This window comes from Meles meles, chromosome 11 (assembly GCF_922984935.1).
Source record: "Meles meles chromosome 11, mMelMel3.1 paternal haplotype, whole genome shotgun sequence".
In the NCBI taxonomy this organism is placed as follows: Eukaryota; Metazoa; Chordata; class Mammalia; order Carnivora; family Mustelidae; genus Meles; species Meles meles.
The window spans coordinates 35,127,758-35,151,523 of NC_060076.1; the positions used below are offsets into that span (position 1 = coordinate 35,127,758).

Sequence of the window (23,766 nt, forward strand, 5' to 3'; positions counted from 1 at the left end):
CTAGGTAACAGAAAAAGTAGTAACAGTGGCAAGATGCTAAATATAAATTACTACCTATTTGATATAAGGCCCAAAACACTGAGATCATCTCTCTCCCTCATCTATTAAGTGTAGCTTAATAATCACTTGCTGACAAAGACCATAGTATTCATCCTTCAAGCTTCTCTAGGACTCCTAATGAATGCCTGGGGGCAGGTGAAATGCCCCAAAATGTACTATTATACAACTATTTAAACTCAGGGTCTGTTCAGTTTAAATGATGAGTACTTGACCATTGTTATTTCAGGAAGCTCTAAACAACTAGGGTAAGAAAATGGAGAAAGACAACTACCTCTTCAACCACAGAAATTATGTTTTTTTAAGTTTTCTTTTCTTTTCTTTTCTTTTCTTTTTTTAAAGATTTTACTTACTTCTTTGAGAGAGAGAGACAGCACACAAGCAGGGGGAGAGGCAGAAGCAGGCTCCCTGCTCAGGAGCCCGACAGGGGGCTCAATCCCAGGACCCTGGGATCATGGCCTGAACCAAAGGCAGATGCTTAACCAACTGAGCCACGAAGGTGCCCCGAAATTATGTATTTTTTAAAGCCATAAAAATTTTGGTTTTCATTAATCATCTTAGTTTTGAATTATAATTCTTTAAAATAGGATGCATAATTTTTAGTAAGATGTTTGATAGAAGATTTAACTATGAGCAACTTAGAGGGTTACGATATAGTATATATTAGGGAAAAAAGCATAAAGGAAACTAGATCCCAAAAACAATACCAACAAATTTAAAACATCTGGAAATACACCTAATAAGTAATATGCCAACTTACATTAAGAAAACCATAAAGCTTACTGAAGGACATGAAAGAATATCTAAATAACTCATTTTATCATCCTAAATGTTCTAAACTCCGCACTGAAAAATGCCAATTTGCAACCAGATCAATTTATATTACCAGTGAAATTCCAATTAAAATCCCAGTAGGATTTTATTAATGTGACAAGGAAAAGCCTAGAATAATTTGAATATGATAACAAAGAGAACATGTCCTACCAAATCAAAAAACATACCATATAAAGCAACAGTAATCACAGTTACACCATTAAAACAAAAACAAAGACAAATCAATAAAAAAAAAAATCCAAACCAAGGCACAAGTAGCTATAAAAGTTTATTGAATCCATTCACTCATTCAATAAATATCTACAGAACTTTGTTCTAGGTTCTAGGGATAAAGCAACAGGGAAAACAAAAAAAGACAAGATGCTTACATTCTAATGGAGAGAAACAAAAAAATTAAGTGGAAAATTCAGAACTTTTTTTTTAAATAGAAGAAAAGTCACTATCATCCTCACACTTAGAAATTGATATGTATGTATTTTCTTTCTGCACATTAATAAAATAATGCCCCCTCCTTGGTTTTTTCAAAAGAAAACTGACATTCTACAGTGTGTCCTTTTTTTCCATTCAATATATTCAGGATATTTTCCCATTTTATTGAGCATTCTACTCGACCTTTTTAATTATTGAATTTCATTGTTTGGATGTACCTTACTTAATTAACTATTGTCCAACTGTCGATTGTTTAGGCTATTTACATAAAGGAGTTTTGAGCCATTAATCACTATAATATTCAATTACAAGTTCTCACTTTTTCATTTATAATTGGACTATCAGAAAAGTGGATTTAGATATGCACAAGTATAAAATAAATATTTTCTAGTGAATATATTTCCTTTTTTGAAATGAGTTTTATAATTTATACAAATAAAACTCAAAACTTACAATTCAAAAAGTTTTTTAAGGGGCGCCTGGGTGGCTCAGTGGGTTAAGCCCCTGCCTTCGGCTCAGGTCATGATCTCAGGGTCCTGGAATCGAGCCCCGCATCGGGCTCTCTGCTCAGCAGGAAGCCTGCTTCCTCCTCTCTCTCTCTGCCTGCCTCTCTGCCTACTTGTGATCTCTCTCTGTGTGTCAAATAAATAAATAAAATCTTAAAAAAAAAAAAAAGTTTTTAAAAAATAAAATATAAAGTCCTGTAATATCCACAATTAAAATATAGAACAGGGCGCCTGGGTGGCTCAGTGGGTTAAGCCTCTGCCTTCGGCTCAGGTCATGATCTCAGGGTCCTGGGATCGAGTCCTGCATCGGGCTCTCTGCTTGGCGGGGAGCCTGCTTCCTCCTCTCTCTCTCTGCCTGCCTCTCTGCCTACTTGTGATCTCTCTCTGTCATATAAATAAATAAATAAAATCTTTAAAAGAATAAAATAAAATATAGAACAGTTTCATGCTTACAAAAAAAAAATCCCCCCACACTTCACAAGTCCCTTCCACTTATACCCTGGCAACCACTGGTCTGATTTCTGTCTCTAGTTTTGCCTTTTACAGAATGTCACAGAATAGATTAATATACCCGCCCACTGTATCTGACTTCCATGACCTAGGATAAAGCTTTAGAGACTCTCCCAAGTTATGGAATGTATCAATAAGTGATATGTTCCTTTGAATGGATACATTACAATTTGCTAATCCATTGTCAGGTGATGGACATTCGCATTATTTCAAGTTTTTGTCTATTAAGAAGACAGCTGTTAGGAATGTTTAAATACAAGTCATTTTGCAGACATATGTTTTCATTTCCCTTGGGTAAAGACCTGGGACTAGAACGGCTAGGTCAGATGGTATGGTGTATATTTAACTTGACAAGACTCTTCCAAACAAGGCTGTACCATTTTACTTTCTAACCAGCAACGTATGTGAGTTCTTGTTATTTCCCATCCTCCAAGTATTTAGGATTGTCAATCTTTTCAATTAAAGCATATTCTAGCAGATGGTAGTATTATCTCATTACGGTTATAAGCTTCATTTTCCTAATGACTAATGATTTTGATCTTTTAACAAGCATATTTTCCCATTTCTATATCTTCATCAGTAAATACTATCTATAAATCTTTTGACCTTTTTTACTTGGGTTGTCCATCTTATTACTAAGTTGTAAGAGTTTATTACATATTCCGGATATGTGTCCTTGCAAATATTACCTTAAGGTCTGTGACCTGCATTTTCATTTCTTTATGGTATCTTTCATGAGTAAATATCTTAAATATTTATAAAGTCCAACTTTTCTATTTTAAAAAAATTGGGGCTTTTTGCTTATTTTTAAGGTATTCAACTAATCCAAGGTTACTCAGATTGCCTCCTGTTTTCTTTCATACCTTCAGTAGTTCTTACATTTATTTGTTTTTTGTTTTGTTTTGTTTTGTTTTTATTTTAAAGATTTTTTTTTTTTTTTTTTTTTATTTAACAGACAGAGATCACAAGTAGGCAGAGAGGCAGGCAGAGAGAGAGAGGAGGAAGCAGGCTTCCCGCCCAGCAGAGAGCCCGAGCAAGGGCTCGATCCCAGGACCCTGAGATCATGACCTGAGCCGAAGGCAGAGGCCTTAACCCACTGAGCCACCCAGGCGCCCCATTTATTTGTTTTTAAGATTTTATTTACTTACTTGACAGAGAAAGAGAGAGACCGCGAGAGAGGGAACACAAGCAGGGGGAGTGGGAGAAGAAGCAGGCCTCCTGCTGAGCAGGGAGCCCGATGCGGGGCTCCATCCCAAGACCCTGGGATCACGGCCTAAGCCTAAGGCAGACGCTTAAGGCCTGAGCCACCCAAGCGCCCCAGTTCTTACATTTAAATCTATGATATGCTACAAGTTAACAGTTATATGTCATGTGATAAAAGAATTATGGCTCATTTTTGGCATATGGAAATCCAGTTGGTGTAGGATTAATTTGTTAAAAAGTCTATCACCTTCCCCGGTGAAAATTTTTAGCACCTTTATGAGAGTTTATTCCTAGACTCTATTCTGTCCTATATATATCTGTGTGTGTATATATACATATATCTATATATCTATAGATACATATACGCCTTTACAACAATATCATATTATTTTGATCACTGTATTCTAGATCCTTTGCATTTCTAAATGTATTTTATAATCAGTTTAGAAAATTTCACTTAAAAGAAAAGGCTACTGGGATTTTGAGTGGTATTGCACTGAATTAACAGATAAGCCTGGAAAGAATTGACATGTCAAAAAAAAAAACCCATTTCTGTTACAACTGTCACTATGTATTTCAAATTTTTTGATACTATGGTGAACAGTCTTAAAAAAAAGGTCAAGGGGCGCCTGGGTGGCTCAGTGGTTTAAGCCGCTGCCTTCGGCTCAGGTTATGATCTCGGGGTCCTGGGATCGAGCCCCGCATCGGGCTCTCTGCTCAGCAGAGAGCCTGTTTCCCTCTCTCTCTTTCTCTCTGCCTACTTGTGATCTCTCTCTGTCAAATAAATAAATAAAATCTTAAAAAAAAAAAAAAGGTCAAATTCCAGTTGTTTGTTGCTAATATACAGAAACAACTGTGTCCTGCAACTTTGCTAAGCTTATTAGTTCCAGTAACTGTTTTCTAGATCTCCTCCGATTTTCTAAGTAAATTCTCATGTCGGCTGCAATCAAAGACAATTTCACATGTTTCTTTCCAACTTGTCACATCTTTTCTATTTTTTCCCTTATAGCATAACTTCTAGTACAGCAATGAGCAGAACTGCTAAGAAGGGACAGTCTTGCCTAGTTCCCAATTGTAGGGTGAAAGTATTCAGAGTTTAGTTGTAGGTTTTTTGGGTTTTTGTTTTTGTTTCTTGTTTTAGGTATGCTCCATGCCAGGTGTGAAGCTCAACATGGGGCTTGAACTCACAACCCTGGTATCAAGACCTCAGCTGATACCAAGAGTCAGACAATCTGAACTACCCAGATTATAGGCTCTTTATGGGGTTGAGAAAACTCCCCTCTTACTCCTAGTTTAACGAGTTGTTGCTGTTGTTTTAAATCTGTCATGAATGGGTATTAAATTTTGTAACATGCTTTATCTGCATTTACTAGGATGATCATATGGGTTTTTTCCCACTAGTCTGTTAATACACTGAATAACACTCATTTTCACAGGTTAAACCAACCTTATGTTCCTAGAATAAATCTTACTTGGTCATGTCATACTAAGCTTTTTATACATTACAGGATTCATTTCCTAATATTTCATTAAGGAACCTTGTGTCTATATTCATGAAAGATACTATGTCTTATGTAGTTTTTGCTGTCATGGTAATGCAAACCTTATAAAATTAGTTAGGAAGCATTACCTCATCTTTATATTCTGAAGGAGTTTGTATAGAACTGGTATTATTTCTTTTTAAAAGTTTGGTATAATCTACCATCTGAAGACCATCTGAATCTGACGGAAGGTTTCTCTCTGGGAAGGTTTTTAATTTGGTTGTTAAAAATTCAAATTCTTATAATAGGGCTATTCAGGTTATCTGTTTTTTCTTACCTAAACTTTGCCCGTGTCTTTCAAGAAATTTGTCCTTTCCAGCTATGTTATTGAATTTATGGACCTCAGGTTCTTCAAAATAATTTCTTTAGCCTTTTAACATTCTGTAAAATCTGTGTGATGTCCCTTCTTTCCTTACTGATAATGGTAATTTGTGTATTTAAGTCTTTTCTTGTTTTTTACTTTTTCCTAATCAGGATGGCTAGACATTTTTCAGTTTTACTGACATTTTTGCAAAGGAGTAGCTTTTGATTTTACTAATTTTCTTTACAGCTTTTCTGTTTTCTAATTCCTTAATTTTGGTTTCTTACTTCCTTCCAGGTTGTTTACTCTGGGTTTAATTTCCTTTTTCCCCCCTCCATGTTTCTTAAGGTGGAAGCTTAGATCACTGATTTGTGATCTTTCTTTCTACAATTAGTATATAATGCTATAGAGTTTCCTCTTAAGATTACAAAGGATGATGTCAGAAAATGGTGGAATAGGAAATTCCAAAAGTCAGTCCCTCTATAAAAGCAACAAAGAAGCTGATAAAACTGTCAGAATCAACTTTTTCAAAACTATGGAATCAAATCAAAAGCTCAGAACCACTGGGGAAAGCTTAATGAAGAAAAAACAGCTAAAATTCAGCAAGAGAGCTTTGTGTCATTTTAACTTACTGAGATACCATTTCCCACTCCCAGGTCAGTTGACAGCCTTGAAAGACAACAGCCCACATTCATGATATGGGTTACAAGTACCAGAGGGAGCAAAATGAACATTTTCTGAAAGAACTGTAGTTTGTTTGTGTGTTTTTCCTGACCTGTCTGGTGGCTTAATTTCATCTAACTCAGAAAATTTCCCATGTCTGAATTGGTGGGGAGTGTATGTAGTGGTGTGTTTGTATGTCGGATTGAGTGGTGTTGGTGGTGTTTGCTGAAAATATTTAAAGACAAATGTATGAGCTGCTGCCACAGTTCAGCAAATCTAAATAGCTTGGAAGGAAAGGCAAAGGAAGCAGATGATTTGAGGAATCTCTGAATGCTTGGAAAATTCTTGCGTATTCCAGAGAATTTAGAAGGCCACATATGTCAAATGCTAATTAAGCACATGCCCAAAAAGATCTGAGAAGGTCCTGCTCCATCTAAGTAGGACGTGAAGGCTAAAGAACAGCAGAGCTATAAATTGGCCAAATGTTAAAGGTATATTCCACATGCACGCACAGCCTACCTGCAAAGACTGGGAAAGGTGGTAGTGGTGGTGGCATTCTGGGCACTGACAGAGGTATCGGTCAAATCACTAGGTGAACACACACAACAAAGAATTCCGGCTTTGAAAGTAGTTCAAAAAAGCCACCAAACAAATAAACAACAACAAATACAAGCAATAACAAACCCTAGCAAGGGGGGGAGAATCCAATTTGCATAGTTGCCACACTGTAATATCCAAAATGTCCAACTTCTCAATGAAAAATTATGAGGTATGCAAAGAAACAAAAAAGTATGGTCCATATATAGGAAAAAGAAATGATGAGAACCAGACCATTCAAAAGCGTTAGGTGGAGACACTTCGATACTCCACTTTCAAAACAGACAATAACTATACACAAGATCAACGAGGATATAAAGGACATGAATAACCCTGTAAACCGACTAGAGCTCGCAGACACATATATAGGACATTCTACTGAACAACAGCAGAACACACAACTCTTCTCAAGTACACACAGGAACAGTCTCTATAAGACAGACCCACAGACTATAGTTAAGCCACAAAACACGTTTCAAATCATTAAAAGACTGAATCATACAAAGTATCGCTTTGACTCCGGAGATTACTTAAAATCTTTTAAAAAAAGAGAGAAAGAAATGAAAAATAGGTGCATGCTATCTTACTTCCTGTATTTTCACTTAATAGGGCAAAACATTTTCTATTATTTATTTGTTCAATTAATCACTGTCACTGGCTATAGAATGTATCATGGTAAAGAATCCTTTTTAATGAATACCTAAGACTGTTTCACTCCATAGCAAAACCCTGACACACATTCATTGTTTATTACTATAAAACAAATTCTAAGTCAAATGACATTCACACTTAATACATTTTTAAATCATTTTTTTATTGTGGTAAAACATACATAACATAGACTTTTCCACTTTAACCATCTTTAAGTGCACAATTTTAGGGTGTTAATTACATTGACAATGTTGTTAAACCATTACCACCATCTATTTCCAAAACCTTCTATCACCCAAAGCAGAAACTATGTACCCGTTAAGAAAAAGCTCCCCATTTCCCCTTCACCCCAACCACTGGTAACTTTTTTTTTTTTAATGAGAGAGAGAGAATGTATGTGCGTGTACAGGCAAGCATGGCGGGGAGAAGCAGAGGGGAAGGGAGAGAATCTTAAGCAGGTTCCATGCTCAGTGAAGAGCCCATCAAGGGGCTCGATCTCACAGCCCTGAGATCATGACCTGAGCTGAAATCAAGAGTCGGACTCCCAAACGCTCCTATTTCTTCCCTTTCTATTCTCACTACCACTGTACTTTCTCAGGTCCTTAATTCTCTAGTTCTATAATCATTTATCTCAAGTTACCCCACTCTACCCTTCACACCAGTGGGCTAAAAAATTGCCAATGTTTCATTAGGCCCACCCAAAATTTTTTAATAGCTCTGTGAAGCTTAGAGTGGTATTTTCCAAACTGTGTTCCACAGAGCAATAAGGGTTTCAGTGATGCAACCTGTGGCTACTTTACTAGGACTTGGTAAGGCTCCGTGTTCTTCTGTTCCTGAGTCAATCAAGGCAACGCTTATTTAATCTCTTTTACATACTGGGGTTATTAGCAACATTCTGCTTGAAGAGATGATTCTACTACTTACCTAAGGGGAAAAGCTTAAAAAAGTTTCTGAGGAAAAAAAAAAATCCAACTTGTTCAATCTGCATCCAGTCTTCACAAAACCATGCCCTAGAGTTCCCTATTTTACCAACTTTATCACTCCATTATATACTCAATTTTCAACTTAACTCAGACTTCTGTCTTCACTGTTCTTCATGTAAAACTGAGTGTTTTACCTCCACATCTCTGTTCACCTTCTTTTCTCTGCCGACAATATCCTATATGAATTCTACCTACCTAAGTCTTCCTGACCCTTCAAGACCCAGCACAAATGCTAGCCCTACAAAAAAACTTTCCAGGGAGCGCCTGAGTGGCTCAGTTGGTTGGGCAGCTGCTTTTGGCTCAAGTCATGACCTGAGATTGAGCCCCACATTGAGCTCTCTGCTCATCGGGGAGCCTACTTTTCCCTCTCCCTCTGCCCATTGCTCCCCTGCGTGTGCTCTCTCTCTCTCTCCCAAATGAATAAATAAAAAAATCTTAAAAAGAAAAAAACCAAACTTTTCAGGATTGTAATTTCTCCCTCCTTCAAACTCCTACAGTTCTAGCAGTCATTCACATTATACACTATCCTATGATACCCTTACATTTTATGATCATCATTTACCAGTCAGTCTGTCTAGAACATAAGCTCCTTGAATATATGCTAATCAAGAACTTCAAATCAGGGGTGCCTGGGTGGCTCAGTCAGTTAAACATCTGCCTTGGGCTCAGGTCATGACCCCAGAGGCCTGGGATGGAGCCCTGCATGGGCTCCCTGCTCAATAGTCAGTCTGTTTCTCCCTTGTGTTCTCTCTCTCACACTCTCCTCTCAAATAAATAAATACAATCTTTAAAATATAATTCAGGAAAAAAAAGGTCTTTAATAATGCTTTTAAAAAGAGGAATTACCTAAGAATTAGTATGCAATCTGGGAAGAACTGCAGATAACCGAAATTAAGCCACCCCTAGGAACTAATTTATAGATGTAAGATTGGTGAGTACTCCAGCAGTCAGCAAACTTTTTTGTCAACTGCCAAATAACAAACACTTTGAGCTTTTCATGCCATATACGGTCCCTGTTGTAATCACTCGCCTATGCCACAAAGGCAGCCATAGGACAATATGTAAGAGAACAAGTGTGACTTTGTTCCAAAGAAACTTTCTTTACCAAAAAAAAAAAAAAAAAAAAAAAGTGTTGCGATGAATTTGTACAGTGGGTCACACAGTTCACCAATCTCTGAGCTAGGCTAGAGAAGGAGGTTTTAAAACTTGTCTGTTTAGGGGCGCCTGGGTGGCTCAGTGAGTTAATGCCTCTTCCTTCAGCTCAGGTCATGATCTCAGGGTCCTGAGATCCTGAGAGAGCCGCATCGGGCTCTCTGTTCAGCAAGGAGCCTGCTTCCCTCTCTCTCTGCCTGCCTCTCTGCCTACTTGTGATCTCTCTCGCTCTGTCAAATACATAAATAAATAAATAAATAAATAAATAAATAAATAAATAAAATCATTTTTAAAAAAACCTTTTTATTTTTGGTTTTGTTTTTTAAGTGTCTTTTTCTTTTTTCTTTTTTTTTTTTAAAGATTTTATTTATTTATTTGACAGACAGAGTTCACAAGTAGGCAGAGAAGCAGGCAGAGAGAGAGGAGGAAGCAGGCTCCCTGCTGAGCAGAGAGCCGGGCGCTGGGCTCTATCCCAGGACCCTGGGATCATGACCTGAGCTGAAGGCAGAGGCTTTAACCCACTGAGCCACCCAGGCGCCCCAAGGTTATTTTTTATAGACAGAAATAATCCTACTATGGTAACCAATATAAATAGTACTTTTCTTAAATATCAAAATAATTTTCTTGTGTAAAGATCTTATTTCTGATTCTTAAAAACAGTATTTGTAAATGTGAAAATAAATGTTTCTTGCGTATGAGAGATTTCAGTAATTTATTTTATTCTCTAAAACTATTTTCAGTGTGGCAGGCAGTGTGCTGTATGCTTCTACGTTATTTCATAGTAATTATTTGGCGGTTTTCTGATTTACTCTATGTCCGTCATTTAAAAAGTTATACAGATTTTTAGGGATTCCAGCAACCTTTAAGCATATAACTATAAATCTCAGTAATATAAACTATATTATATAGGACATTATAAAACTTTTTTAAAAACAAATTTAATTGATTAAAATGGATACTTACAGTATATGTTATACAAGTTCTCTTTTTGGTTCTTAATGTTAAAAAGTTCTCATTACTGTTAGAATAATATGCACTGAAATATTCTAGAGCATTAATAATACTGTGTCCATGTTCCTATCTCATTTTTCTCAATTACTGCTATTTTTAAAAAAACTTATTATTTTTTTGAGGGAGAAAACATGGGAGGGGAATGAGAGCAGATATTTTTTCTTTTTTCTTTCTTTTTTTTTAAAGATTTTATTTGGAAATTTAAAATAGATAGGAATAATTAAGTACTAATATTAAGAACAGCAAGATAGAGGATTCAACACAAATTACATTTTTTAGTACTTTACCCCAGCTCTTAGTCAATAGATTAAATTGATTTCAGATGCAGCACTTAAACTGTACTACGGAGTTAAAACTACTTAAATAAGAACACTGAAAGAGGCTTTCATAAGTTTACATAAAAGCGAATGTATACTACAACAGTAATTACAAAGAATTCCTTTCTTGATCTAAGAAGTGTCTTAACCAGAAAATATCATGTCAAAATGATGCTGTAGCCAATCAGTACATTATTGTCGCTGTGACATAAAACATATTTTCTAACTATTCAGAACAAGCAGGACTGGGAAGGTTAAAGTAGCATCTCACAATAAAATACTGCAATTTCTCTCAAGGGCCAGAAACACACTGATATTCTTCTGTGGCTCGGAAATATGATCAATATATGGGCAAGTCACGTATTAGCTAAGAGACAAGAATGGAAATTGCAGAAAATACTGTATGCCCTTATTAGTAAAGAAATAATAGTTATATTACCTAGAGCAAAACACAGGAGTTTAGGATGTCAGGAACAGTTTAAAGCCTCTATGATCAAGTAATATTCTCTGACTCACTACTTTGTTACTTGTGTGGGAGTGTAGCAAAAGGATTATTGCTAATCCTTTAATTGTGAATAATGATTTATTGAACAATTCCTACGTAAATTCCAACTGTGACCAGAAAATCACACCCTCATAGGCCAAGATATTTTCCTCTCGCTTAAATAACAAAATTAAAATCTTTACAAATACACATATGTACACACATACACACATACACATGCAATTAAATCAGATTAAAAATTGATTTATATGTATTTAGTAAAGGCTTTGAGCATTTCATTTTTATTTTAAACTTAAATTAAACAAGTCCAAGTGTGGTCCTTTCACTTAGGTATCAATTAAGAGTGGCAACAAATTTCAAAATACTTTCTCAAATAGTTGAGTTTCATTCAGAGAAATAAAAAACCAAGATATAAGAATGAGGTTAAGTGCATCTTTTGTCAGTAACGTATGTTGCTCCCTCTGGCCTCATAAACAAGCTGCTCCTTTTTGAATACAGCAGACCTTCAATTTAAATTTATGGAAAGACTAAAGCAGGAGAGCCTGCACTCAAACAATTTTAATAACCTATTAAGTTGCGACTTCAGATTCATTTTATAACCATGCTCCTCAGGGAGCTATGCTATCTGGATAAAGATAAAATTTTTTTCCTTTAAAGATAAATAGCATCATTAATCTGCAACATTTCTTTTCTATTATCTTTCGAAATGAGGAGTTATTTTGTTCTGATCTTGAGGTAATTAGCCTTCATTCACTAGCCTGAAAATGTCTGTGTTCTGAAAATTAAAAATGTGTCATTAAGTGGAATTTACCATAATGTCATTTATCTTTATATAGTTCATCAGTGACAGCAATGGGCCTGGGAATCCATCAGCTTTTACCAAGGAAGCATTAAAACAAATTGAAAAACAGAATAATCCCAGGCAGTCTTTAACACAGTCAAAGCCATTTGGGTAATTAAATAGTGGTATTTAAAGTTTTAATTTAGATTTTTCCCTCTGTTCATCAGTAGTCAAATGAGATGTTCATATTCATAACTGTTTGTAATAAAAGGTTTCATAAAGCAAGCAGAATATCAATGTTAGTAAAATATAATATACAGAGAGCTTTAATCTACAAAATAGTTTCTATTTTCCTGCACCCTAATTTCTGAGATTATATCAGAAATAAACTCTTTCTTCAACTCTCTAGATTGCAGTATTAGCTTTAGAAAGACTCTCATGATTCAAACTCCCAAATAACTGCAAGAGGGTGTATGACATGAAATTCAACTTCATTATTACTAATATTGGAGAGTATCTTCACTGCCTTAAATGTTTTCGCTAACCATAGCCCCCCAGCAATTACCGTATAGAATTATCAGATGCAATTATGAAAATAAATGTTGGCTTAATAAACTAATTCTTGCTCTTAAAACAAGAATCCTGGATGGTAGGGGAGGACACAGGCATTGGTATCAAATAACTAATTCCATTCATATACTGATGAGGGAAATAGCACAAGACTTAGAAATACATCTCAAAAATATATTCTCTTAGTTAAGACATTAAAAATACTTGGGATAAACATTAAAGATACGGCATAATGCAGCCAGTTGTAAAGGCTAAACTATTATAAAAAGGCCTCACGTACAGCAGTTTCATACCATGCTGTTCATTCAACATAATAATAAGCATTCACTCTTTCCTTTTCTGTATATCTGGAAACACTACCATGTTTAAAAATGTACTCAACGTAAGAATAATCCAACAACATAAAGATTAACTTAATACGGCATTGCTCACTACTAGATAAGTCATATTCTGAACACAGATGGCATACTCAAATATATTAGTAAGTGTTTACATATGAATTCATATTAAACTACTGGATAATTTTAGAGGTTTGACACTTAGATATGCAAAGAGGAATTCAAATGTCTTTTCGGGAACACAAATGGGAATAAATGATTCTTCATGGAATGTCTACGATATAATTTTCTTGACTGATGAATTCTAGCACACACACACACTACCCCCCTCCCCGCCACTACTGAGCAAATTTCATACCAAACATTGCTTAAGGACCTAAAAACTTTAAAAGCACTTTTATATTGGGCATTTGTCTCAGTCAGTTGAGGTCATGATCTTGTGTCTAGGCTCCCTGCTCGGCGGCAGCGGGGAGTCTGCTTATCTTCCTCTCTCTCTGCCCCTCTCCCTACTGGTGCTCTCTTGCTCTCTAAAATAAACAAATTTTTTTTTAAAAAGGGGGGGTACTTCTACTTAAAAGTGTCTATCATAAAAAAAAAAGTGTCTATCATTTCCAGTTGCCACCTGACTGCTTAATGCTCATTTAATCTTCACTGAGTCAGAGGAATGTAAGTCTAAAGACAAAGGGTTATTATGTAAATGTATTATTATGACACATATTTCTCTTTTTTTGAAGATTTTATTTTTAAGTAATCTCTACATCCAATGTGGGGCACAAATTTACAATCCCAGGATTGAGTTGCATGCTCCACCAAATGAGTCAGCCAGGTGCCCCATATCAATATTTCTTTAAAAGAATATGCGAGATAATAAATTAGAACACTTAGAAGTGAAAAATTTTGGAAACAATCAAGTTTCCAATAGGGAAAGGAAAGGAAAGATCCCAGGAGGTGAAAACTTGGCATATCTGTACAAATGGTCAACAAGAGCTATGATTAAAACTCACATATCCAGTCTATTTTTATACCATTCAGTCATGCAGATCAGTGATCTAAAATATATTTAGTCAGCATCTACAAACATTTCTAACAATAAAAACCACATTCTGAGGGCGCCTAGGTGGCTCAGTGAGGTAAGCCTCTGCCTTCGGCTCAGGTCATGATCTCAGGATCCTGGGATCCAGCCCCGAATCGGGCTCTCTGCTCACTGGGGAGCCTGCTTCCCCCCGCAACTTGTGATCTCTGTCTGCCAAATAAATAATCATTTAAAAAGAAAGAAAAGAAAAACCACATTCTGAATTTGACAGCTTGTTCAAAGTTTCTAGACAGTATTATGACCCTTTTAACAAAAAAGCAATTAACAAGAAGTTTTTCTTTTCTTTGAACAGTCTGCTAAAGAAATTTTAACTAGCATTTCTTAAAATAACATATATACCCAAATAATTTCTAAGCATTTCCTTCCATAATCCCTGGACCTACGGGGTTTTTTGCTCTATTACTTCGTTTTTGTTTTTTTTTTTTTTTTAATTTTATTTATTTATTTATCAGAGAGAGAGAGAGAGAGAGAGAGAGAGAGTAAGCACAGGCCAATAGAGTGGCAGAGAGAGAAGCAGGATCCCTGCGGAGCAAGGAGCCCGATGTGGGACTCGATCCCAGAACACTGGGATCACAACCTGAGCCGAAGGCAGCTGCTTAACCAACTGAGCCACCCAGGCATCCCTCTATTTCTTCGTTTTAACTAAAGGAGTTGCTTCCTTCCCTTAAACAAGAAAAAGGCATTGGTCAGGCCAGTCTGAGCAATAATGACATTTATCTTCAAAATGGCATGGAGTCAGGATCTTTTGTGGTTATCTGTACTGCACAGTTTTGAACTAAATGTTGGTCAAATACAAATTCCAAAAAATCATTCAAAATCAAATAAACAATTTGTGATTATCCTCATTATTCCTTCTCTGGACTAAATATTACTAAGCCAGTTTCATTTTTAGAAAAAAAATCACCACAGAGTATATATGTACTTGGATTATTGTTTTGTGTTTGGGGGGGGGGAAAAAAAACCCAAACCCAAACCTCAAAACAACTGAATATCCAAGAGGACAGTTCAATAAACTCTGAAACACTCTCTCCATATATTTTATAGACTAACATACAACTATTAAAATCAAGCTATTAATTAAACAAGGAATATTACACAATTAAAGTAAAAAGAGTATGTCTCAGAAAAGTTATGTAAAAACAATAACCCAAACTACTGTGGGTGTGTTTAAATGTTCTTTATACGAGTACAGAGAAAGGTATGGCAGAATATAAAAGGTGTTAACACTGCTATAACAGTGTTAGTGTAAAGGTATAGAAAACACTGTGTGTTTGAGACACAGCTGGAGAACGGAAATTAGTAACATTAGTAACATTTTCTTCCAGGAAAGTGATCTGATCTATTTCGTGAGCTGGAGAGCCTAAAATAAGGCTGAACTGCCTCAAGCTGACAGCAAGATCTGTTAGTGGGGCTCGATCCCAGTACTCTGGGATCATGACCTGAACCAAAGGCAGACACTTAACCCTGAGCCACCCAGGTGCCCAAGATCTACATGAGCTAACCAGTTGTTTTTTTTTTTTTTTTAAGATTTTTATTTTTTTATTTGACAGAGATCACAAGCAGGCAGAGAGGCAGGCAGAGAGAGGGAAGCAGGCTCCCCGCTGAGCAGAGAGCCCGATGCGGGACTCGATCCCAGGACCCTGAGACCACGACCCGAGCCGAAGGCAGCGGCCCAACCCACTGAGCCACCCAGGCACCCCTGTACTAACCAGTTTTAAGGATTATCAAGATAATTACTAAATCTGTGTGCCTGTATAGTAAGAGAGATATAAAATTACTTTTCTTAAAAGTAAAATAGACACTTTTTAGGTATGGAAGGAAGACTGATACGTATTTTCAGTTCAGGATTTCTCAATCTTGGTAACCACTGCATTTTGTGCTAGAAAATTCTTTGTTGTGGGGGCTGTTGATTTTAGGATGTTTAGCAGCATGCCTAGCTGCCAACAGTGCCTTTCCTCAGTTGTGACAACAAAAAATGTCTCCAGGTATTACCAAAACGAGCCCTGGGAGCAAAAGCACTCCTAGGGAGGTGCTTTTGGCTCTCTGTATCACCGGGATACAGATACAGTTGAGAAACACTGCTTTAGTTACAGGTTTTTCTGACAGAAATGATTTTGAATGCTTTACACTGGCAACAACTATCCCTTATAACCTGCTAGGTAACAATTATATATTAACACTCTACAGTGAAAAATGTTAAATATGAACAATTACCATCCTATTTATTTCCAAGACATAAAAACGGAAGCTTTAAAAGTATGTAGAAATGAAAGAACTCTTATTTACTTCTTTCCTGCTAGGAAAATGAAAGAAAATCCCTCTAGTATAAATCAAAGCACCTTTAAAGAACTCAGTATTTTATGCCTACAATGAAAGGCAAAAAATATGTATTTTTAAAAGCTGTATTATAGGGGCACCTGCATGGCTCAGTGGTTAAAGCCTCTGCCTTCAGCTCAGGTCATGATCCCAGGGTCCTGGGATAGGCCCCTCGTCAGGCTCTCTGCTCAGCAGGGAGCTTGCTTCCACCCCCACCCTGCCTGCCTCCCTGCCTGCTTGTGATCTCTGCTTGTCAAGTAAATGAATAAAACCCCTAAAAAAAAAAACAACACTGTATTATAAGTTACCAAAAGTTGTTAGTAATTGTTAAGAAAAGGAAATTCTAAGTCACCATTTCATTAAGAAGCTAAGAAGGCAGGCCTGGGATTGCAAAAATGCATTTGGATTTAAAAAGAAAAAAAAAGTTGGCACTGTATGTCAAGTATACTTAAATATTGAGGCATCTGGGTGGCTCAGTCTTTAAGCGTCTACTTTTGGCTCAGATCATGATCCCAGGGTCCTGGGATTGAGCCCCCCATGGGACTTCCTGCTCCGCAGGACGCCTGTTTCTCCCTCTCCCGCTCCCCCTACTTGTGTTCCTGCTCTTGCTATGTGTCTCTGCCAAATAAATAAACAAAATCTTGAAAAAATCTATTTAAAAAGAAGTATACTTAAATATTTTTTTTAAATTTACTGCTCTGTAAAGTTTAAAGTAATAACATTAGAAAAAAAATTCCAAGACAAAATGTAATCTGTCTCGGCTTCATATACAGTATGTATTACTAAAACAACAACAACAAAACTTACAGGTAAAACAACCAAATGTAGGCCAAAATCATTCTCTATTAAACTTCACTAATACTTTGAAAGCACATATTCACTGAAAAAACTTTAGCCTTAGGCGCCCAGTTGGCACAATCAGTAAAGCATATGACTCTTGATCTTGGGGTTGTGAGTTCAAGCCCCATGGTGGGCGTAGAGATTACTACCTATCGATCAATCTATCAATAAAAAAGGAAAAAAGAAAAAGAAAAAACTTTAGCTCAAACTCAAGATTTAGTATTTCTAATATTTAGGATCTTTGTCGTTGTCCATGATGCAAACAATGTCTTAAGTTAACAAAATATATATTAATCCTTAAGGGTTCTGATCATGTGAATAGTTAAATCCCAGTTCACTGGAAGTTCTTTAGAACTAAAGTGTGTAAAACTGTCATAGTGTTTCAAGTATTAGCAAAGCGTACTACATAAATGATCAACTGACAGCACCAGCATTCCAGGCACAGGAAACTACAGGAAAAAAGGAAAGCCACAAGGTGTGCATACAGGGCTCTAAGTAAGTATGTGTATGCATCTGAGAGAAAGAGACACAGATGCACAACCTAATCATATGGTCAGAAAAATGGGAGTGACTTTCAAACCTTCTTTTAGTTACAGATCCCTATTTTAAGGAGAGCCCAATGTGCAAAAGAGATGAAATCCTAAATGCTCTAGTCAAAGGAAAAGAGACAATCCCAACAACTCAACTCCCACCTCTCCAAGGGGATCCTAGGACCTGTGAAAACTCTATGAAGCCCAGTAGACTAGAGTATAGGGAATATGAGAGGGAGCTAAGAAATAAAAAGACTAGGTTAGGAGCTTTATTATGAATCACCTTAAATGCTACTTTCAAGAGTTATATTTTCGTATTAGGAAGCCACTGCAGGTGTCAAAACAAAGGAATGAGATAAAATGATATACAGAAAAATGAATGCAGTATTACATCTACTTCATTATTAGATACCAGTCTTCAAAAATCTTGGTGTTTTCTATTTTCCCATATGTACTGTATGAAAAAGACCTATGATGTAATAAGACTAGCATGGACAGTATGAGGGAGAAATACATTTTTAGAAAGGATACATCTTAATAACATAAATGCTAAATATTCGCCAATATGGTTATTTCTAATTGATAAAGTACAATGTCTTACATTGACTTTTTTGAAGGCCCGTGGCTGCAAATGCAGACTTTTAAAGGTGCCGTTCTCCATGTCAAGTGGCAACCAGAAGTCACCCTGTCTGTCAGTTTGACAAGTACTCTCTCTCAGCATTCGGGGATAAAGTGCACTTACACAACGCCCTCCCTGACAAAAAAGAAACCAGGGAGATGAGGGCCAGCCACTAGAGGGAAGACAATCAAGCTGGTCGAAAAGGACTAGAAACTGGCCACGACAAGAAACCAGAGAGCCAGGGAAGGGTAAGAAAAAAAAAGCGTGTTCATGCTGAGTTAAAAAAAAAAAAATCTACTCATACAGCATGGGGTCAAATAGGCAAATAGAAAAAACTTGTCTTTTGTGGATAAAAGAAAAGAGGAACAATTCAGAAAAGCCTTCTGACTTCACATTTTACTCTCTGCACAGGTAATCAGCCTACTAAACAATCCCCAGCACTAACATATTCACTCTAATACTTTCTCTCCAAAGGACATTCCTACTTAAACACTCAACATCTCTACAGAGTTCTAAATGCTGTTCTATGGCTTCTTTTATAAACACAACTGTTTATTATCCATCACATCCAATTTACTGAATCATGTAATCAAGAAATATTTTTTGAGTGGCGAGCCAGGTACTATTCTTGGCCCTGGGGATACAAAAAACAAACCAAAAGCTCTCTGCTTTAGGAGCGCCTGGGTAGTTCAGTCATTTAAGCGGCTGTCTTTGGCTCAGGTCATGATCCCACAGTCCTGGAATCAAGCCCCACATTGGGCTCCCTGCTCCGCAGGGAGTTTGCTTCTCCCTTTGCCTCTGCCCCTGCTCATGCTCTCTCACCCCCTCTCTCTCAAATAAATAAATAAAATCTTAAAAAAAAAAAAAAGGTTTCTGCTTTAGCAGTTAGGGTAAAACCATTAAAAAAAACACACACACATAATATACATAAACACATTCATACATATGCATATAAAATTTATAAGTTGGCAATACATTCTATCAGGAAAAAAGAAAATAGGGAAAGGGGGACAAAGAATGATGGGGAGTAGATGCTATTTTATAAAGGACAATCAGAGAAATCCTTTCTGATGACATTTGAGCAGAGATCTGAAAAAAAGGGTAGATAAGCTAGGCAAATACTGGGGAGAGAGCCTAGTCAGGAGAGTGCATAATCAAGTGCAAAAGCCCTAAGGCAAGAATGGACTTGAGGTCTTCAAGAAACAGCAGTGAGTACTCTGCTAAAGCAGAGTTAAAATGGGTGATAGTGACAGGAGATAAGATCAGAGAGCTACCAGAGAGTCAGATCATATATAGCCTTTCATACCATGGAATGGACATTCGGTATTATTCTAAATGAAATGTGGAGGCACTTAAGAGTTTTGTGCAAAGGAATGACATCATCTAACTTGTGTCTGAAAGGATCACTCTAGCTGCTGGGTATAGAACCATAGAAGAGGAAAAACAACTCAGGAAACGATGCAATGTTCCAGGCTATGGTAATTATGGTTCGGGCCATGGGGGCTTTTTAAGTACAGTAGGGATGGTAAGAAGTGATCAGACTCTGACTTGGTATATTTCAAAAGATGAACATGATAGGATTTGTTAATGATGTTGGATGTAAATGCCAGACAGAAGTTCAGGATGACTAAGGATATTTTCAACCCTTACTCATCAATCAGTATGATCGGTTTCATATTCACCTACTCCTCTACTTTACCCCCTCATTTCATTCTGTCTTATTCCACACTGCCATTTTTATTCTTGCTCTAACCCTTTTCTCCCAAGTAGCACTCATGCTGACTAAAGCTGGAAGTGAGAAAGGGCTGGTGAAGGAACCTAGCAAACCATATGGAAGAAGCTAAAAAAGAAACTACGCTATGAAGCTGAAGAAGAAAGTAAACTGGAGAAACCAACAGCAGCAAATTATCCATTAAAAACAGTGACATGAGGGGTGCCTGGGTGGCTCAGTTAGTTAAGAGTCTGCCTTCAGTTCAGGTCATGATCCCAGGGTCCTGGGATGGAGCCCAGCATTGGGCTCCCTGCTCAGCGGGAAGCCTGCTTCTCCTCTCCCACTTCTACTCCCCCTGCTTGTTTTCCTTCTCTCACTCTCTCTGTCAAATAAATAAATAAAACCTTAAAAAAAAAAAAGTGACATGAACAACACTGACACAGAAAGACAGACCAGGAGTATCAATGCTTAAGAGTTTATTTAATAAATTTAAAACTATTCATTAAATCTCAACCACAGAGACAGAATGATGGATATACAAAAATAGGAAAATGTGGGGCGCCTGGGTGGCTCAGTGGGTTGGGCCGCTGCCTTCGGCTCGGGTCATGATCTCAGGGTCCTGGGATCGAGTCCCGCGTCGGGCTCTCTGCTCAGCGGGGAGCCTGCTTCCCTCTCTCTCTCTCTGCCTGCCTCTCTATCTACTTGTGATCTCTCACTGTCAAATAAATAAATAAAATATTTTTAAAAAAATAGGAAAATGTGATTAAAAATAAAATTATATTCAAGATACACTATTCATCTTCCTTCTATTCAAAATAAAGACTATTGCTTACAATGTTAAGTTTTTACATCTTTTGAGAAAAAGAATTATCCTACTTAATGAACATTCTAACAAGAAGAATTTTTTCATCATGCTGGCATCATCTACTCCAATGAATTACTTTAGTTTGGGGGAAAAAGACACTATTGATGCCTTCTAATAAAATCAAGCTTTTAAAAATAAAAATTTTGTACTGAATTATACCTCCGAAACTAATAATATACTATGTGTTAATTAACTGAATTTAAACTTAAAAAATAAAAATAAAAACTCTGGCTCTTAAATTCATCTAAAATGCAATAGAAGTTTGCAAAGGCAGATACTGGTATTCTCAAAGTCATGTATTCAATGTACGTTTTTATTTCAGGTGTTCCCTCAACAAATGCAGTTAATGGAATTTCTCTGTAGACAGCAAACTAGAAGATGCAAATAAGAAAGTAAAACTTACAGAAGAATATATTGATAGTCATAAAAAGAAACATAACTGATTGTCAAAGGGAACAAAACTTCAAACAGCAGAAGCAAAAGATTAGAAAAATCTTCTCCTTGAATAGAGAAATGGCGGAGACCGTGGCAGACACCCGGCAGCTGATCACCAAGCCGCAGAACCTGAATGATGCCTACGGGCCGCCCAGCAACTTCCTCGAGATCGATGTGAGCAACCCGCAGACGGTGGGGGTCGGCCGGGGCCGCTTCACCGCCTATGAAATCAGGGTCAAGACAAATCTGCCTATTTTCAAGCTGAAGGAATCTACTGTTAGAAGAAGATACAGTGACTCTGAAAGGCTGTGAAGTGAAAGAGAGAGCAAGGTTGTAGTTCCCCCGCTCCCTGGAAAAGCGTTTTTGCGTCAGCTTCCTTTTAGAGGAGATGATGGAATATTTGATGATAATTTTATTGAAGAAAGGAAGCAAGGACTGGAGCAGTTTATAAACAAGGTCGCTGGTCATCCTCTGGCACAGAATGAATGTTGTCTTCACATGTTTTTACAGGATGAAATTATAGATAAAAGCTATACTCCATCTAAAATAAGACATGCCTGAAATTTGGTGAGAAGGGGCAAAAAACACACACACACACACACACACAAAAACACACAAAAAAACACACCTCTCCATGACTATTAATGGTTCACATGCACCAGTGAAGAAGTTCTAACTCTCAGCATGCCACACAAAAACTGGTATAACATGCCCTCGGTATACTAACATCCATATGCTCAGTTTGGTTTTGTTTTGTTTTGGCAGTTGACAAGAAGTTAATTTGCTTTAGTGAAAATCCCTCCTTCCAGCCTTTCTATATAAATAGCTCTTCCTTGCTGTTTTAATGTGGTCCCCACGATCGCCTCGCAGACCTGTTACTCCAGTATAACCCGCAGTGTCCTAACTAAAGTTACTGACTTGGTCTTATCTGCACAGTTTTTGTGTCCTGTTTGCTACTTGAATCTGACTAACTAGAATATTTCTCTTATCCTTTTTAATATATGATGTCCCTTGACCTAATTTATGTGTAGAAGCACTACACCATTGGTTTCCAGTCCCCTGTGTGTAAGATACACACTTGTGTGCAGAAAGTCTCCCTTCAGGCTTATAATACCCTTCACGTGGAAGATCAATGAGGGAAATCTTTATATTCTGTATAAAAACAAAATCAAATTTATATACTAAAATCATTTGTCTAAAAATTTAAGTTGTTTTCAAATAAAAAATAAAAAAGCATTTCTGATATGAAAAAAAAAAATCTTCTCCTTGAGAAACATTTAACATTTAGGATCCAAAAGCCAAAAATACCTCATTTATTTCAATGTTACCATCAAATCTAACAACTGAGAGTCTCACCAGTAACTATGATGCCCAGTTATCAAGAACAGATATAATTTGCTCAGTATACTCAACTTATAATGGCAGAGTTATGGTAAAATACCAATTTTATAAAGTTACATAATTGTTACTAATTCTATTGCTATTAACCAGCTTCCATGCACAGCTTTTTTTTTTTTTTTTTTTTTTTTTTTAAAGATGTACTTATGTGAGAGAGAGAGAGCACACAGGGTCAGGGGCAAAGGGATAGGACAAGAGAGAATCCTCAAGCAGACTTCCCATTGAGTGCAGAGCATGAGGCAGGGTTCAATCCCAGTCACCATCCTAGGACTCCGATATCATGACCTGAGCCAAAATCAAGAGCCAGCTGCTCAACTGACTGAGCCACCTAAGCACCCCTCCATGCACAGTTCTAAGTGCTTCACATACATTATTCCCCAGAATCCTCTACTATGCAATTTTATAGCCCCTATTTCACAGATCTAGAAACTGAGACTGAGATATGTAAAACAGCTTCCCCCAAATCAGAAAAAATAGTAATATATATATAAACACACGAGTCATATTGTGCAGATGAAAGAATGGAATTTCAGATACTAAAATGTTAATTGTGGTTATCTCTATGCGGAGGCAGCAATAATGACATTTATCTCCTTTGTGCTTTCAAAAATACATTCATAGAACATTCTACAAGTTGTAAAAAATGAAAGAAAGGGGAGTGGAGTTCTGCTTTCGATAATGATTGAGCAAGCTCATGTCACACCAGTCATGTTGTAGAAAACAACTATAAACCCTACAAAATATATAAAAAAAATAACTAGTCTAGTTATTCACACCAGTTATGTGCTGTAATGTTGCCACAAACAATGAATTAGCAAATACTGAGCCACTGTCCCTAGGGGAAATACACACACACACACACACACACACACACACACACACACACTTCCCACAGATTATAATCTTATATCCTAAAAACAACTCCTGGTAGATTCCATTTTCAGAGGTTCAGAGGTGTTAAGTGACATGAGGCTGCCTCACTAACAGGTACCAAAATTGGTTTCAAATCT

At 36.9% G+C, this 23,766-nt stretch overlaps 1 protein-coding gene and 1 pseudogene across 2 annotated transcripts in view; one reads left to right on the forward strand and one right to left on the reverse strand.

The window, feature by feature from the left end:
* Positions 1-23,766, reverse strand: part of ZCCHC7 (zinc finger CCHC-type containing 7) — a 253,110-nt gene that overhangs the window by 134,818 nt on the left and 94,526 nt on the right. The window lies entirely within an intron of this gene.
* On the forward strand, positions 21,407-22,605 carry LOC123953075 (annotated as a pseudogene).